Source organism: Sinohyriopsis cumingii, chromosome 12 (assembly GCF_028554795.1).
Source record: "Sinohyriopsis cumingii isolate HCF-2022 chromosome 12, ASM2855479v2, whole genome shotgun sequence".
In the NCBI taxonomy this organism is placed as follows: domain Eukaryota; kingdom Metazoa; phylum Mollusca; class Bivalvia; order Unionida; family Unionidae; genus Sinohyriopsis; species Sinohyriopsis cumingii.
In genome coordinates, this window is record NC_142972.1 from 99,278,137 (window position 1) to 99,297,104 (window position 18,968).

At 35.0% G+C, this 18,968-nt stretch overlaps 1 protein-coding gene across 1 annotated transcript in view; it reads right to left on the reverse strand.

The window, feature by feature from the left end:
* LOC149787072 (uncharacterized) overlaps positions 1 to 2,054 on the reverse strand; it is a 166,171-nt gene extending 164,117 nt beyond the window's left edge. Inside the window, exon 1 of the mRNA XM_089977600.1 lies at positions 1,678 to 2,054. The gene's annotated coding sequence lies outside the window, so the exon portion shown is untranslated. The remainder of the gene's footprint in view (positions 1 to 1,677) is intronic.
* Between the last annotated feature and the right edge of the window lie 16,914 nt (positions 2,055 to 18,968).

Consider the following 18,968-nt stretch of genomic DNA (forward strand, 5'->3'; position numbering starts at 1 on the left):
TCGTGGATTATTCTTGTATTAATTTTGGATTTGATTCTGGAAACCGTAAGTTCTCATTTTTTTGAATTATTTTTACAGTATTTTTCCAGGGAAATAAATTATTTTATATATTTTCCAAAGCTTGTTATTTTCACTCTCACTTTTTAGTCTAAATATAAAAAAATTAGTACTAATATTAGTACCCTTACTCGTACCTCGTGGACAGGGTACTAACAAGAGCATATACGTGTTAATGGAGCAAGCCGGGTGTGATTCACACCCTGCGTTCCTTTAGCCTAATAATAAAACTTTAAACAAATTCCTTGCATGTAATCCAATAAATTGAGTAGTCCTCTTATTTCATACCGGAAGTATCGAAAATCATTGTAGAAATAGTTGTAAAATCTCGTTTACCTTTTTTAGCCGATATTTTCGTTTAGATCGTCCACCATATTATTTCAAATAATGATTACTTCCGTTCTCAGCCTCGTTTGTTTGTGTGCCATATAAGGACATTGGCGCCTTTTTTGGAAATGTAAAGAAATCGTAGTAAAATTTTGGCGCCGTTTGGGTCAGAAATTCTGCGCATTAAAAGTAAATACGGTTTATCGGCAACTTTGAAATTCCACCAAGAAGCGATTATTCGCACTTAACAGATAATTATATAGCGTAGAAAATCCAAAATATGGTCTGGCAAGACTTACGTAGAAAAGGGGTCACGGCGAGAGTCTCGTGTTATCTGTCATGGCGGACAGGATAAGGTTAGAGTAACCATGCCAATTTATTTTATCGCGTAAGGGCTTAATAAATTCAAAATAAGCCAAATTTCTTCCACAATATGATTATACTTATGTATTTGATTTCTACACTGTTTGTTTTTCTGACTTTAGTGACGAATTTTTTTGCTCCATTACATGATATGGGATCAGTTCGTAGCCTCAACCACAACAGATCAAGTTGAGGCTACGACATCGTAGCTAATAAAAAATGGGATGGGAAGGGTCAGAGGAAGTTCAGATTAACTTAGAGGTTGAATACATTAATGTGCAGCAATTTTTTGGTGGTACGGTGTTTCCTATTGACAAGACATTTTAAGTAAATTCGAATTCTAATAAATAAAAAATACTAAATACGATGCAATGTTTGAAACCCGACGGTTCTCATAGAACAAGGCTCCGTGCTGTATCAAACATGGGCTCATTCGCAACTGCAAGATGAACCTTGGATTATATGTACACATCTCACTTTTTCAGCATGTATGGAATGAATGATTTAGCGCAGTATGTGGATACGAATTATGTTCGAATTATTCGTTCACGAAGCGAATAATGTAATTTTAGCCACATTTCGAGACGCCGACGTGAAGTTTCTATCAGAGACAGACGCGGATATCATTCAGGTAGTCCTACAATGTAAGACATAGCACATGCTGGTTTTGTTTTCGTGTTGACGCCCAAACATAAGTATCAGCATCAAGGACCTACAGGTAGGACTATCATTCAGGATGCTGTGAAGAAATAACTTTAAATGAATGGACTCCTGAGCAAATTCTAGAAGAGCAGACTTTCTTTTTGTTACTGACAGTCTAATACGAATGAGTTCCACCGGATCGACAACATTAATGATAGTACAAAAATGAACTTCTGTTTTCATTAATTCATCGTCTTTCAATGATTACACAGAACATGTACTACTCACCTTGGCACTCTGTATGAAACCAGTGAATACTGTTTTAGGGGGATATTCTCGTGTACTTCTGAAAACGCACTTGAATATCCATGAATGAACGTTTCATTAAATAAAAATTGATTAGGGCCAAGATTAATCCACTTCGCCAACAACGTTTTCTCCTTTTCAAGACAAGTCCTCTATTATAAATCATTCCTATTGCAGCCTATGCGTTCCCACTGCTCACGGGTTCCTAAAAATAGGCTGTTTTAATTATGGAGAAGAAAAATATCCAGTATGTTACTATACTGGGTATAATCGGGGATTTTTAGCATCTAATTTGGGATCAGGATGCGAATATTAGGCGGACGTGACACCACGCTCAAGACAACATGTTTAAAAATAGCTCCAAGTACGCATTGTCTTAAATCCTACGGACAAACATTTTAATAGGGTTGCTAAGTTTCAATAGGTAGAGCTAACTGTCCTCGGGACGATATTTCCTTACAACTATTTTGTACGTACTGCTATGAGCAAAACAACATAGTTCACAGAGTACAAGGTATAGTTCAGCGTAAGCACCACAATGTGCATGGTAGCTTCCCACGGTATCGCAGGTTCTATGGTATCTCGGTATTCGAACTTTTTCTGCATAGCGCCCCTATTGTGTACTTTTATATACACTGGTCGTACCACATCTTTTCAAATAAAATCTATATCTTCTTAAGATTGATGTTGTTGTAAAAAATGAAGTCATTAGCCAGTTTGCCCTCTGATAATGTCCAATAACTGTATGCAGGAGTCATATCACATGATTAAATCATGAAGCTAGAGATCGAATCTATGATAGCATATAAGAGTAAAAATGTGAAGTATGAGATAGGAGTGTGGCTCAATAATAACTAATACGTTTGATATTTAAGTTCTGAACCAAGTTGAATAATTTCCAGGTCGAAACTATTCAACGAGTTTCATAAATCATAGCTAAATCATTACTCTTTGAGGATTTTGTTCATTGCATTGTTGGTATAATACGAGGAAACATAAAGCGATAGAAAGACACATCTTTTTCAACATAAGTTACTTTATTCTCAAGCACTGACTGTAAACACAGTTAACTGCGGGAGGAAAATAATCCCAACATGCAGCTGTTGTTTAAAAATGTTTAAAGTGGAAGTCACACAGATCACGAGGGCGTGTATGCAATGAAGAAGCTGAAGAGGAGGTAAACATACCATTTGATAGAAGGTCCATTTTTGAAAACTAAGGCTTCCTACAAAAAAAAAATCCTGACCAATTAGAGAAATTATCCGCTTTTTCTCTAATTAAGTCACTTTATTTTTATCAAACTTTAACGTGTTTTGTTTACCCATCTGGACATTTATTTGAGGTCGCACCTCCTCTGCTGCTATAATTATTGACCAAATATTTTATCAAGACCCACACGATATCTTGTTCTGGGATCTTGTAAATTTGCTTGAGAAGAAATGTTTAAATCTAATTATGCCCATATATCCTGAACACCAAGTCTGATGGATATTTCTCAATTAAATACAACTAGAATGTTCCAGTTATCTATGATCACTTTAGTTATTTGTGTATATCGTTGAGTGACAAAAATTACATCAGTATTTTTATGTCTGCCCCGAGAAAATATTCAGGCAGGATTTGACTGCCTGTCCAGCATTACATCATCGTATACAACTAAATTACTAATAAGTCCGTCTAAATAATCTACGGACGGCGCTTCATCAATATCGGTTATAAAATCAATTATATCGTCGCCATCTTCATTTCACAATTTTGCATTTTCATTAAAATCTTTAAGTATGTCACATCATCTCTGATCATCAAGTGATGGTGCAACTAAATACAGTTTGTTCCATTTCAGCAATCTCATTATGAGATTAAAAAGTAATTGTGTCTTTCCACTTCCAGACGGGCCTGTTATAATCATTCTAACAGAATTCGGTAGTGCTGGATGATGTTTTATTGCCTCTTGTTTTCGTGTCACTGAGAAATCAGTTACATCCATATTTATAAATATATGTGAATCTATATTGTTTGCGTTGTAGAGTTAAATCTCCAACCACTGATTTATCCACTGTTACAACAAAAAATAAAAGAATAGCATATGATGTGCAATATGTAACAGAAAATTTGTTTCGTTTTTACCCAGAATTCAACATAAAGAAGATGGTGATATTGCTACATTGATGTCAAAATTTCCAGGAACTCCTTGGGCTAAATACCCTGGAGAAAAACATCTTCCGGGATATAATTATTGCGGTCCTGGTACCCGACTTAATATCCGACTTGATAACCAAGATCAACCAAACCCTGGTGAATATCCAGTACATGATATTGACAAAGCATGTCACAGTCATAATGTAGCATATAAAAGCAAAAATTTACAAGATATACATATTGCTGATGTGAAGTTGACTCATTCGTTAAATTCTATAAAAAATAAAAATATCAGAGAACCATTAGCTAATTGATCGGTAAGATCTGCGATGAGAGGTAAACTAGCATTAGGAAATTGGGAATTAATTAATCAATTATTAAATAATGGAATCAATTTATTATAGTCCAAGGGGATACTGGAGAGGTTGAGCAACTATATGGCAAATTTATCTACCACCGCCTAAGCGAATTCAGCATGCACATTTGGATGTCAGCACTCCTAAGTTCATCAGACGGATATTTTATTTTTACTACATGATACTATTAAAATTGGGAGACGTCAAATAACGTACAAATACGCGTTAACTGTCGTTGATGTTGTAAGTAGTATAAAGAAGCAGAGCCTCTATCAGCTAAAACAACTGCTGAAGTTGTATTTGCTTTTGAGCTAATTTATCAACGAGGACCCTTACGATGGACACAACTATTACAAGCTGATCCTGGCAAGGAATTTCTTGGTGTAGTATCGTCTCTGATAAAAAACATAATGTCGCAATTAGAGAGGACATACTGCAATCCATCGTGATCAGGAAATTGTTGAACGATTTAATCGAACACTTGCTGAGCTGTTATTTGGATATCAGTATGCGAAGGAAATAATTCAGGATACGAGATCTCGCGAATGGGTTGTAAGATTACCAAGTGTGATAGTCGCGTTAAATAATGAAATTACTAGTGCAACTTCCATGAAACCTAGTAATGCAATTACAAAAAAAAACAAACATATACCAATAAAACGAAATGATTTTTCAAAACAACCAGTATTAGGTAACGTAACTATAAGATATTTATATGAGCCCGGTGAACTTGAAGGTGGTAAATAAAGAGCGACTGATCCTATTTGTAGTGTAACGATACATAAAATATCTAGCGTGGTAAGATCCACGGGTAGATCTGCATTATACAGACTAGATTAAATTGCTCCTTCGCGTGGATTTGTACGCAAGCATGTACAAGTAATTCCTGAAGACACAAAATTACCACCGCGTTCACTTAACTAGCGCCTCTACGTCGATTACATTCAAGACAGGTCAGCATCACATTTTCGCGTGTATGACCAAACTTACTATTAATTCTATCTACAGTAAATTGTCTTGGATCATTACTCGAGTATCGCCACAACATCATACAATTACTGCTTGCACAATCATTATTCTATTGTTGTTTCAGCATCATTATAAATTCAACATCTAGATCAAAGTCGCGTTTTTTTTTTTGTCACTTTCTTTATAACCGGCTAATGTTTTTCTTATTATATCACCTTGCCATTTATCGAGGATATCACCAGTGGTTTCTGTAACGTCTATAATAACCCTCCGCAATATAGATATTTTTATAACTCTAGACACTGCGAGATAAACCAGAGTTGACCATTCGGTACGATCATCGACGATCCAAACTCGTGTATTGGAAATAGTTGACCCCTGAGATGAATGAATCGTCATCGCGTATCATAGCGTCTACGAGATTTGTTTATTTTTAGTGCATCTGCAACAACATTGACAGGAACCAAAACAATATCATTTTACACGAGATTTAGTGTTTTGACGATCCTGGTATATCAACGTCGATATTCTGCCGTCGCATATCTGCTGGTCGATAACACAGCGACACTGGTAATTCTTGAAATTTTTCTTTATGTAACATGAATAATTGCTGCTGAAGTATATCACGAACTGTCTTTCTACTTGCAACTATCAAATCATTTGGTCTCCACAAATTCCAGATATTGTTAATAGTGGTTTCTCAAATTACTTTACGCATTATTTCACACTGATCTTTATTCGGTTGTAGTCTGATTAACTTTTTAACTTTTTTTAATTCTGGATCAAGTGTTCTATGATCATATCTTATTTCTTTGTAATAATCAACAAAATTCCTGAGCCATTCATGTGGAGACAATCCAACAAAAGGTGGTGGTTTACCATGATCGACGCACATTATTACGGCAGTATTTTTTTGTTAATAACAAATCAAGAAATGTTTTTAATGTTTCTAACGAAACTGTACATATTTCATCCAAAACGATAATCTTTGGAATGTACTTCTCGCCCATTCGATCAGGAGTCCATTTATCTCCCTTCCATCAAACAAAACTGTGATAAGTACATGATTTAATATTCTTTCTCTTATTTCTCTTGCAAGTCTGTGTGTAGGGGTTAAAACGATCATGTTAACAGAGTTTGACGAACTCTTCCGAAATAGTTCAATCACGCGAGTTGTTTTACCCGACCCCCTATGTCTATTAAGATAAACTGTTTTATGTCTAGTCACAGACTCATATACTGATGGTGCAGATGATAACTTTAATGTCTGATACATTTTGCAATAAATATCTCTGATTTCAACGTCAGCGGATTCAGAATAATCGGGTATATTCTCCTGTTTTATTCTCCATTCGCCAGATGATGCACAAGTGTCCATATTTAATTTTTCCAACAATCCTGAATATATTTTATTGAATATAAAATATATTTTTTATTGATATAAAACGAATCCGTAGCGACTCTGACCGCGGTGACAGGAGATCTGTTTATCATCGATAATAGATTTATCGAAACGTATGCGGGCATTGACGATCTTAAATGAGTAAATTGTGGTGAATCACCGTCCATATAACTCACAATTGTGCCTAATGTGGTTCCATTTGGCACGAAAACTATTTCTCGACTTATACACGTATTTTCTTATAAAATCTGACTCAACATCGTCTATAATCAGTCTTGTACAATGTCGTTTATGATCATATGATCCTCCTTGGGTGAATTTACCGATTATTTTTCTCCCGATATCTTTTGCAATTTTATTTTCATGATCGGTTGTATCAGGATTTTCATCATCTGAATATTTCTTTTGTTGTGGTAACCAAACTTCTTTCTGAGGACGATATGATATAATTGCTTCACTTATTGTCAGAAATATCAATATTTTTACATCGAGCATACATCATAATAATACTTTTGGTGCCCACATTTTTTCTGAAAAATATTTGTTAAACCAAGCATACCAAATTGGATAAAGACCTTTAGCAAACTCGAATGACTTGATACAAACGAATCCATTCAAGTCAAAATCTGGTAATGGTCCATTTATCGATATTCTGGTCATCTTGTGTGTCGGATGACCAAATCTTTTAAAATACACAGAAGATTCTCCCATACCAAGAAAACTTCCCGGATAACATGCAACCATATCAACCGAAATAACATCTGTGTGATCGTATTTAGTATTTCACAATCCACTGTGTCCGACACAACTCGATATTATATCACTAATAAAGTCAAACCGAGTTGGTTTCCACGAATTTTTCTTTCTAGTAAAATGAGCTGCAACTGACGGAACAGTAAAACAGCTACTCAGCAACTCGTCAGTATCATCAGTATATCGCCGTGCAAGATTTTACATCTTTGTGTGGAGACAATCTGTTCGACAAATAACGACATTAGGTCGGACAAACGTATCAAACTTACTTCTTCCCTCGGTGCAAATACTTCCATCTGATCTAATCAATGCATCGTCGTTTTCAGAACTCTGAAATAACGATACTGACACAGGATCGTTTTTACTTAGTTCGTTAATAAAATCAAAAATATCTCCTTGATAAAATTTAACAGTTCGATTTTGTGGAAATATTGTTACTGCATTAGTCCACGCATGCGCATTGTGATCAATAGTTTCAATCAAAGCTGCGTTTGATTTATATTTTGATTCGTAAACATAACTCCGGTCATCGTTTTTACGTTTATTGGGAATTTTATTTTTTATCCTAGCTCAGCGACATCTTTGATAGAAGCCCTGGTGTCTTTAACTATTTCTCCCCACTCGTTTATTGTTTTACGTCTTTTGTCTGTTAGACCGTTTCCACGAGTCGAAACGGTAAAATGTTCTGTTACTCGTTCGGCTACACAATTCAGTCTTGAAAATTGCATCGGTTTCAGATTATCAACGCTGGGTTTTTCATTTGTAGGATAAATTCCATAAATAACTGCTGTTACAGGATACGCTCTTTCATAATACGGTTTGTCAATACCAGTCAACATTCCTGGTTTGGAATTTTTACTCAATATGGCAATTTTTTCATTATGAACACAGGACCATATTTGTCACGGATAATCCAATTATCTGTTTTTGCTAATGCGACATATTTTACTTTAAAAATATATTTTCGATTGTCGAGATAATTAATGATGGTTGCCGCTCGTTTGTCGTTCATCGTAGCATTGACACCATCGGTGAATTTTAGTGTTGACTATACGTGAGATGCGCTATCTTTGTTATATTCCTTCTCGGCGTCGTGAATTTTATTAATCAAACTTTTATTCTTTGGTTCAACCAGAGTTTTTTATTGACAAATCAGGGGATATTCTATCAAGATTAAATTTATCTTTAAAAGGCTTGATCTTGGATAATCTTTCAAATTCGTTCATATTATCATCAAGACAAACATTTAAACTGAAATATTATATATAGAATTGCTCAAGCAAGGGATAAATGCCCGTGGTTGATGATAGGTTCCTTGACTTTTTGTAACAAAGACTGCGTAAACGAATTATGTGAACATCATTTGCAAAGTGTTCGCAATGGAAGTTTAGGACCTAAACCGTGTTTGAAATGTGGTGTTGGAATTAAAGGAAAAACACAGTTGTATGCACAATGTGGTGGTAAAACACATAGAGAACGAAACAGATATTATTATTAAAAAATAATGACAGTGACAGGGTTATAAAAATGTAGAAGACTTTCTGATAAGATTCTCAAAGTAATGATTTGGACAAATTATTATTTATAAAATGATATTATTACAAAAATGAGCCAAGAAGTTGTGAAGCATCCTATAATAACGAATTATGATACAAATCATGATGGTGTGATTAGACACTGTCGACTAATAAAACCAGTTGGTTTTGTCACTAATATTGGTTATCTCATGTTCAGATACGAAGGGAAGAAAAAGCATTACTGTCATCGATTTATATTCGAATGCTTCAGCGGATTAATGGAGAAGGGTTTTGTGATCGATTATAAATCCCAAAAACAATTCTTTGTCAAATTTACGAGCTGTTACGCAAAGCCAAAAGTGTAAATCAGGTAATGCTGGTAAGTATTCGAAAATTGGAAGATCAGTTAAATCTGCAGAGACTGGCGAAGAAATAATATTTCAATCGATATGTGCAGCTGGCAAATATTTTGATATTGTACTTAATTCAGTAAAACTCGTAGCAAATAGAACGTATAATTCTGCTCTTTCAAAAATTATAAATACAAAATCATTTTCTATTATTGTTAAAGATAACTATCAATCTAAGCTATCTCCGGTAGGTATTAAGTAGTTATGTTGCCTGTATTTATTAACTATTTTATTTAATTTTTTTTTTTTTTTTGTTGTCATTGTTCAGTAATTATAGAATGCTTATTTCGTCATTCTGAGACTTCGTTAATAGCAAAATAAATCGTCATGACATATGTCGTTTGTCACTGAGGAAACTGGAAATGATTAATAATATAGTAATTTGTGCACTTTCATGACTCGCATGATACATGTCTTCGCATGATATAATATATCAAGATAGAATGATGATTTCGTCACTCTGAGGTTTCTGTCATCGATGTGGAAACTACGGAATTCACTATAAAATATAAAATATCCGTACTTTCCACAAACACATCATGTTATATGTCTTTGTCACTGGGCAAACTGCACATAATTGTAAATATTATATTAATATGTACACTTTTCCCACTCGCATCATGACATACATGTCATTACTATCAAAGATCGAGTGATTATTTCGTCAATTTGAGACTTCTATCATCCATGAGGAAAGTACGGAAATCACTATAAAATATTTTTAAAAATCCGTAGTTTGCTCACATACACAAAACATGTAAGGTAAAATAATTATATTTTTGCTGATATATTAATCAGTATTATTGAAGGGAGATAATCCCTTCTGCTTGACAAAGAGTAATTCAACGGTTATCTTCCTTTCTTACTGTCAATGACACGAAGGAAGGAAGGGAAATAATTCTTTTGTTATATAATTCTGCGCAGATGTTACTAATTTTGTTCTGAAATAATTAATTTACTATCTGTATCAATGAGGTAACATAATTGTATAATAGTTCAAATTACTAAAGGATATTTGAGGTGTCTAACTTAAAAGCGAATTCAAGGTAAAACAAGTTGCATGTACAGCGGTACAGTACAACAAAGCTATTTTATATATCTGTCATGCAGAAATAAGCATGATTGTGTCAAGACAGAATACATAAGTCAAATCTAACTTTGTCAAGAAAGATAAAGATAAATGAATCTACACTATACTGTGTGTGGTAACCTAGCATAGGTTACTTTATAATAATTTCTGAAACGTATATTTGTAAAATTGGAGCGCTGGCGCAGACGTAGCGTGTCTGATCCTCATAGAGGTTTTTCTATACAAAATCGGGGGCACCAGCCCGAAAGTGTTTCATGTACACATCATGTACGAACAACGTGGTGAGTTTGTTTTGCATTCTCCCCTGGGTTTGATCTTGGGGGAGGTGTGCACGAAATTGAAAGGCATAGACAACTTTCTGAATACACTGGACAACAAATTTTTACAAAAGTCATGTTACTGAAATAAAATTAGTCAATTCTTATCAATTTTTATGTGCTGAACACGAATATGACAGTCAAATTGCAAAATTGGCTCTAGTTTTTTTGTAATCTGCAAGAAATTAATGTTTACATAACGAAATGCATTCCAATAGTAAAAGGTCAACTGTAATAGCCTACCTATAAAAAATCAAGTCATTGACTACATCTTAGATTTCTTCGCCTGTCTCTTGTACAGCTGTTCGGGAGCATCTCTGAGGAGTGTCCAGCAGTAGTCAGCCAGCATTGTAGTGGACCATTTTCCCTGGTATCTTTGTTCCATTGTTGCGATATCTTGATGAAAACGTTCGCCGTGTTCATCACTAACAATACCACAGTTGCTAGGAAAGAAATCCAAATGGGAATGAAGGAAGTGAATCTTTAGAGACATATTGCAGCCAAGTTTCTTATACTTCATCAACATGTCTTCTACTAGTTCCTTATAGTTTTCTGCCCTAACATTTCCGAGGAAGTTTGTAGAAACTAGGCGAAAAGCATTCCATGCTTGTTTTGCGTCACCTTCCAGCAAGTTGTTGAACCGGTCATCTTTGAAAAGCTCTCGAATCTGAGGACCCACAAAAACTCCCTCTTTAATCTTTGCTTCGCTGAGTCGAGGGAATTTTTCATGCAGGTATCGGAATGCTGGCAAAGTCCGGTCAATGGCTTTCACGAAGTTCTTCATCAAACCTAGTTTGATGTGAAGGGGTGGTAGCAAGATTTTCTGAGCCTCAACCAGAGCTGGGTGTTGGATATTCTTCTCTCCAATGGCTACATTCTGCCTGTGAGTCCATTCCTTCCTCATGTAGTGCATTTCCCTTGCTCGGCTATCCCACTCGCATAAGAAACACATGTATTTTGTATATCCTTGCTGCAGTCCCATTAAAAGGGCAACTACCTTCAAATCACCACAGAGGTGCCAGCTGTACTTGTTATACTCAATGGAATTCAGTAGCTGCCTTAAGTTATCGTATGTCTCTTTCATGTGGACAGCATACGCTACTGGAATAGATGGAAGAATGTTTCCATTGTGCAAAAGCACAGCCTTGAGACTCAGTTTCGAAGAGTCCACAAATAGTCTCCATTCTTGTGGGTCATGAGTGATTTTTAAAGCATTCATGAGGCCCTCAATATCGGAACAGAATATCAGATTACTTTCCTTTCTGAAGAAAGGCTCCAATTGCTGGTGGCGCTTTCGATATGCAGTAATTGTGACATCTTCTTCTAGAAGATTCCATTGTTGGAGTCTTGATCCTAGCAATTCTGCCTTGTTCTTTGATAAGTCCAAATCACGAATCAGGTCATTTAGTTCTTCCTGTGTTATTCTGTGTGGGGTTGATGATGCACCACAGTGAAAATCTGGATCACTGCATGCTGATGGACCAGGAGAAGAACAGGTCGACTCACCTTTGTCTTCGTCAGATGAATCAAGAGAATATTCTGCTGGAGGTTCTGGAATAGGAAGTCCCTCACCATGTGGAACTGGTCTCAATGCAGACGGAATGTTTGGGTAGACTATTCTCGACTTCTTTCGCTTCGTTATTCCGCCGGAAAGAGGAGGAACCAAGCAGAAGTAACAGTCATTTAGGTGGTTGCTTGGCTCTCTCCACACCATTGGGACTGCAAACGGCATTGATGACCTTTTGCAATTCAACCACTGTGAAAGCTGTGTTGTACATGTAGCACAGCATATATGCGGAGCCCAAGGCTTGTCTTGGTCACCAACCTTGCATCCGAAGTAAAGATGATATGCCTTCTTCACTTGAGAATTGATACTTTTCTTCTGGTTGGCAAATGTCACTTCCCCACAAATATAGCAAAAATTGTCCGCGGTATTAACACACTTTCGAGGCATTACTGTTCTTTATTGTACGTAAATGGATAAAATAATAAGTTTTATGTAACAGTAGCTTGAACTGTCTCGCACAACGTCTAAAATATTTTAAATGCTGAACCTATCTGATTGGGCTTTATATAGTACACTGCTTACGTCAGCTTCAGCAGCCGCCTGGCATTAGTATAATAGGCCTACACATGTATAGTACACTGCTGACGTCAACTTACTTCAGCAGCCGCATGGCATTAGTATTGCATTGCATCAGAAAATGATGCAATCAACTGTGGATGATGTGAGCATGATGGTATTATGCAATGTTACATCATTATTCCGGATGTTGCTGCAGTCCTACTGGAGAAATTTACACAGTGAAACATAGAAAATGAGGTATATGAATATCTTCAAAACGAGAGCCAATACAAATTTTTCACAGTTATATTCGTGTTCGGCACACCAAAATACTACAGATTAGGGCCTTTTCAAGTCAGTAATGATTTCACTGTTGACCAGTGATATTCTAAAGTTTCGTTTCGTTTAGAAAATTCGCTGGAGGTATGTTTAGGAAGGAAATTGAGGCACCCCCCAAAATAAACCGTAGCATAATGTGATCTTTACATCTCACTGAAGGGTACCCCACAAGGACATTCAGAAAGAATGTCGGCCAAAAAGAAAATTCTCGTGGAGTGCCGAGAAGGCACAAAGTCCAATGAAGGGACCTCATGAATGATAACCGCTCACCATGCTACCATTTTTTGTTAAAAATACATTTAAATATAAATGTATGTAATAAAAATGAAGATCATTTTTGTTTTTGAATCATTACAAAATCGTAAATGTCAGGGTGGATACTATCATCTGAGTACCGATTAATGAAAAATATACTCGAAATCATGTTACAAACTTTATCAACAATGAAAGATACAGAAGTATAATTTTTTTACCTCTTTCTATCGCGATTGATAATATTAGATCAAAATTATCTGACGAATACGAGACAAAAAAGATTATACATACACGCGTGAGACAACTGAAAAAAAATATATCAGATATTGAAAATCAAAACACTCTCGTTCATGAAAATGATTATAGTAACAACGTCACTAGTGCACTAGTGAGAGTGATTAATGAGAAACAGCAAAAAAAATAACAGAATATGTTTTTTACTTTTCAAAGAGTACTAACTAGAATATGTTTTTATTTCTTAAATTCAGAAATAGAAAACATATTTTTTTTAATTCAGAACTAGAAAACATTTTATTTTTTTAAAATTCAGAACCGGACAATATTTTTTAAGTTGATCGAGTTTAATGTGCATAATTCAGAATCTGATCTCTATTACACGTGATCACAGAAATATGTTCTCGCCTCAGTTGATCTAATTGTTCCTGCGGCATTAAAAAGTCTTCGTTACCGTATTCGTCAATAACTACGTCAAATATTAAATTGTTCTGTAGTTACTTGAGACTGTATCATTATTGTTTTGATGGCGTTTTCAAATGCCTCCCTGTCGTGTAAGAAAACCCCCACGTGTTGGTACATTATATAATTACCTCTTGATCAATTGTAAAATAATTTTATGATTTTTATTTTTTCTGAAATATTCTGAAATTTTGTTGTTTTTTCATGAAATTTAGTCAAAAATCGTCGGTTTCTTTTACCTATTTTATTCGTTTTTTTATCAAGAAAAATCGCAAAATTTCCAAAATTGTGAGGGTCAAACCCCCAGCGTTTCTCTAATTGATTTTGGTTTTTGTGTGATTTTTTGTCAAAATGTTATTGAAAAATCGCTAAAATTAATCATTTTGTATTATATTTCAATCAAAAAATCCTAAAATCAATTAGAGAAAAGGTGCTGTGGTTATTGCCTTCAAAATTTAAGATATCTGACGGATTTGCCTTGACAATTTTATACAAAAAATATAAAAAATTGTCATCAGAATAAAGTGAATCTGATTTCACGCTGAGGTTGAAAATTGTTAAGATCAAAGATCTATGATTAAAATCTACGATTTCACAAAGAGATTTAAATTGAGAAATTCCCCGTTTAGTTCAATCAAATGTCCAGACTGGTCAGTTACTTTGAAATTTATTCTTGATAATAGCGGATTATGACATCGAAGATAAAGAGGATTTATCGGTTCTTGTACGATTAAATATCCAGGAGGAACTTGCGGTGTAAAAGTATATAAACTATATCCTTGTTGAGCTTGATGTGATTTTTCAAGATATATTTGAAAGCTGCCATCAATTACGTCACAAACAAGATTGACTGCGCTTGTTGAAGTTATATTAACGATTCTTGGTGAAATATGACGACCTTCACCGTACGGATTAGTATTGTATTTTACAATACCCGGAGGAGGATTTATTTTTCTCCATGTTTCAAGTATTTTAGGAAAGTTTTCTTTTATAAGATCGTTGACTGATTTTATTTAGTTCATCGTAATTAAATCCTGGTATTACAAATGTTGCAAGATCTGCTTCCGATATTTTGTAATGTTTAAGAAATAATTTCTTTTTATCTTCTTCATTATTATAACCAAATGATATTTGATCACGAATTCGCTGGTTAATATATTTAATATCTGATACAACCTGATTTAAATGTTGTATTGTTTCGATAATTTGTTGTTTTAATTCGTCAGATTAATTTTGTCTGATGCTTAAAAATACATTTTGTAAGTTATCAAATATACGTATAAATTCAGATTTAGTTTCTCTTAAACAATTATCAATATATCCTTCGTTTATAATCATTTTTCCAGAAGAATCAAAACAAAATAAGCTAAATATACACGGTGTTATTTCACCATCCGACCCAATAGAAGGAACTATTCTATCAGGTTAATCTTTCAAAACACCGTAAATCGATAATTTCCATAATTCTTTTTTTCTCGATACTCTGGTAGAATTATGAATATTTTCTTGTCCGTGGTGAATTCATCTCGTGTTGGTTCTGGCAGTCCATGATACTATTTCGGGATATCAGACCATCCTAAAACATTTCTGATTGATGATTGATAAATATCTACAATGTAATCTGGAGAATTTATCTCTATCGTAGCCGATAATGTTGGTTCGTGAACTGAAATAGCTATTTTCGCTTCTCATCCGGTTACTGAGTTAATTCTCCGTTGAAATTCATCATTGATCTGTTCGATCTGATAATTTACTGCAGGAATAGAAACAACTAGCCAGTCAGGTGTTTCATCATCTTTATTTCTATTTGCAAATACAAGTGAATTATTCGCCTGTAATCCACGAAATGATTTAGATCTGATATTTGGCTGACTATAATATACTCGTAAATTTGCTAGTGCTATTTCTTCTACTGAAATCGCAGTTGGAAAATTATCACTAAATTCTGGATTACTTGAATTTACTGATATCATCGTTGTTTTTATCGGAGCTGTATTTGTCGCAATTTGTTGTAGTAGCTCTTGCGATGTCATTATTATTTAAATCCTGATTTTCTAAATTAATTACTATCATTGCTTCATTGTAGATTTTAATCATATCTGTGAACTCAAACTCTGCTATTTTTCCATCACTAAGGCTCGTTGATCATAACGATGATAATTTGGAGTATGCTGATGTCGTTGTGTGTAATTTTATTATATAATCGTGCACTATTTCATTTGTGCAAGTACATTTTTTTTTTTTGCAATGATATTGATAACACCGGCAATCGTTGTTGTAGTTGAAATACAGATTGTTACAACCACTGGTGCCATCATTATTATTATTGATAATAACACACCGGTTCCAGTAACAACAGTAGACACTGAATAAACAATTATATCAGCAATAACCACACGTCTGCGATATTTCTTTATTTTTAGAGTGTATTGTTCGACGGTATCTTTTAATTTTGTTTGCCATTCACGTGCTTGATTGTACCTAAATTTTTGAACGTCGATTGAAGTGCTGACTATATTTTATATAGTAACCAATTGAAGTTTTTCAGCCACACATTCCAGACACCACCAGTAAGATGTTGGTTGCAATTAATTTCTTATCAGCTGCTTCCAGAATAAATATTTCTTCGTTGCCTTTATTTAATATGATAGACACAACTCCAGAAAACTTATCGGTTGAATGCTGCCAGGGATACCTAGTAAATATCTCAAATTTTGCAGCACTGAACACAGACAGTCTATACACACCAGTGACATCTGCAGTATGTTTGAGAGTTTTATTTTGCTGTGACCATGTTGAGAATCCAGATGACATTGTGTATAGTATGTTAGTAATTTGCCCGTGGGGGATTTTAATCAGATTAATTTTTAACGATATTAGGAATTCCACTTACGACATCTTCTAGTGTTTTTTTTAATTGTCTCAATTTCTGGTATAGCTGTTTTAATATTGACGAGTTCTGCGTCAACAGTCAACGGAGAGCCAAAGAAATTATCTGCGATTTAATTAAGTTTTTGAAAGTTTCTACGACGTCTTGTAAACGCGCTTACGTGAAGATCATACTCAGCTCGTAGCGTGGACAATTTAGCATCTACGGTATTGTAGTTAACGTCCACATATTTTTTTCTTGTTGCGGCATCTTCATTAGATGTTGGATCTCCTAAAACAGCTATCTTATTTCCGTTCATGCTGAGCTCGCCGCCATTGTATCACCGGTGTTCCGTAAACGATTAGCAACGCTTCTTGCAATTTCATTTCTAATAGTTGCGAATGATATATTTGAATCTCTGATTCTGCCACCGTCAATAAATACTGGAATTTTATCGTAGTACCACCAAGAACTCTACGAACTATGTCATTCCATTTGATGTTACTCGTTTTTAAAATGCCGTATTTATCCTGAAAAATAAGAACTTCATCTCGGTCAACTCCAGTAAGGTTCATAGTATAAGCAAGTTCATCTTTAGTCGTTTAATTTGACAGATCAATATCATCTTTTTTCTTTTCTTAACACTGGTAGAAGAAGATCTTCCGTAAATATCAACCATTATAATTTAAGATCTGTATAATCATGCACGACTTTATGAGGTGCATTGGAAGACTTTAATATAGCGTTAAGTACATTAATTACGTCACGACCACACATTAGCGGATCAATCAGTGTTTGTGTTGGTAATTCTGAATACCAAAATGGAAAGTTTCTGGCGTATTTTAAAAATTCTACTGGCGGAGGAAGCCCGTATGAATCAAAATAAATAGAACCATGGGGATCAATTGCGTATGCCACCCAATGAGTACCAGGTCCTGAATTATCATCAAGATTTATGATTCCTGTTTCAAAATTGTTTGGTTGTTTTTGGTAATTGGTCACGGATAAAAACACCTCCAAAATGTTTTAGCTTTCGCTTTTTAGCAGCATCAAGAAAATCAAAATTTGACATTGGAAAGATCATCGAAGTGTTCCTGGAAGTCTCAGACCTTTCCCCCGATAAGGGGTTTTATGGTAATCTTAGACCCCTTCCCTTTTTATATCCCTTTCCTGTTACGGGTAAGAAATATCTAATTGTATCCTGAACTTGTAATTCGATTCTTCCACGTTTATTTGGTTGTCGTGCGTCGTAGGAATAAAATTGATAATCGCGTATTGATTCATCTTTGAGAGCTGGTGCGTCGATATCGAACGCCAGATCGGATACACGTTTAAACATCTTTATTATACTTATTAATGTCTAACACAAAGACCTCTTCCTGAAATAAAACTTGTATTTGTCGGTATAATTTCATTATCTAACTTTGTGGAAACAACCTCATTAGCAGCAAATTCCGCTAGTTTTTGATTTGCGGCTTGATTTATTCTTTTACTGACATTTGCAGGCATAACTTCGGTACTGGCCAGATTCACTGGTTTGCTGCGGTTTTCTTCTAATTAACCGTGCTATTCTATCCTTGATTGTAGAGAACGCTTTACCAGCAGTAAGATTACCAATAGTGCCGATACCTTTATCACGAACAGCCTCAATAGCCTTCATCCCTAATTGTTTTGCAATCGGTATTGGTTTTGGAGCCATCCGTCTGAAGAATAAAAAAGCATAAGAGTATCACCAAATCCATCTCCGTAAATTGCTTTGTAAGTTGGCAGTAGTGAATTTACTACCCTGACTATTACAGGCACACGTTGAGCAGCGTGTATAATCATATTTTATATACTGATTGATTAATTGTTTAGTCGCTGTGATAATCATAAGCTATATCATCGATAAGGGAACGATAAATGCTGCGATCCATAATACCGCCAGTGAATAATCTTCGACAAATGTCAGATATTTCATTAATAATTTCCAGCTAATTATTTCCAGAGCGTTTTGCTATGAGAACTTTAATCTATCTACGTCGGTAAGAACACTGTCAGGACAAGAAATAAGACCACTTCCTCCTGACTTAGTCAAGGCAGAAAAACCACTTCCT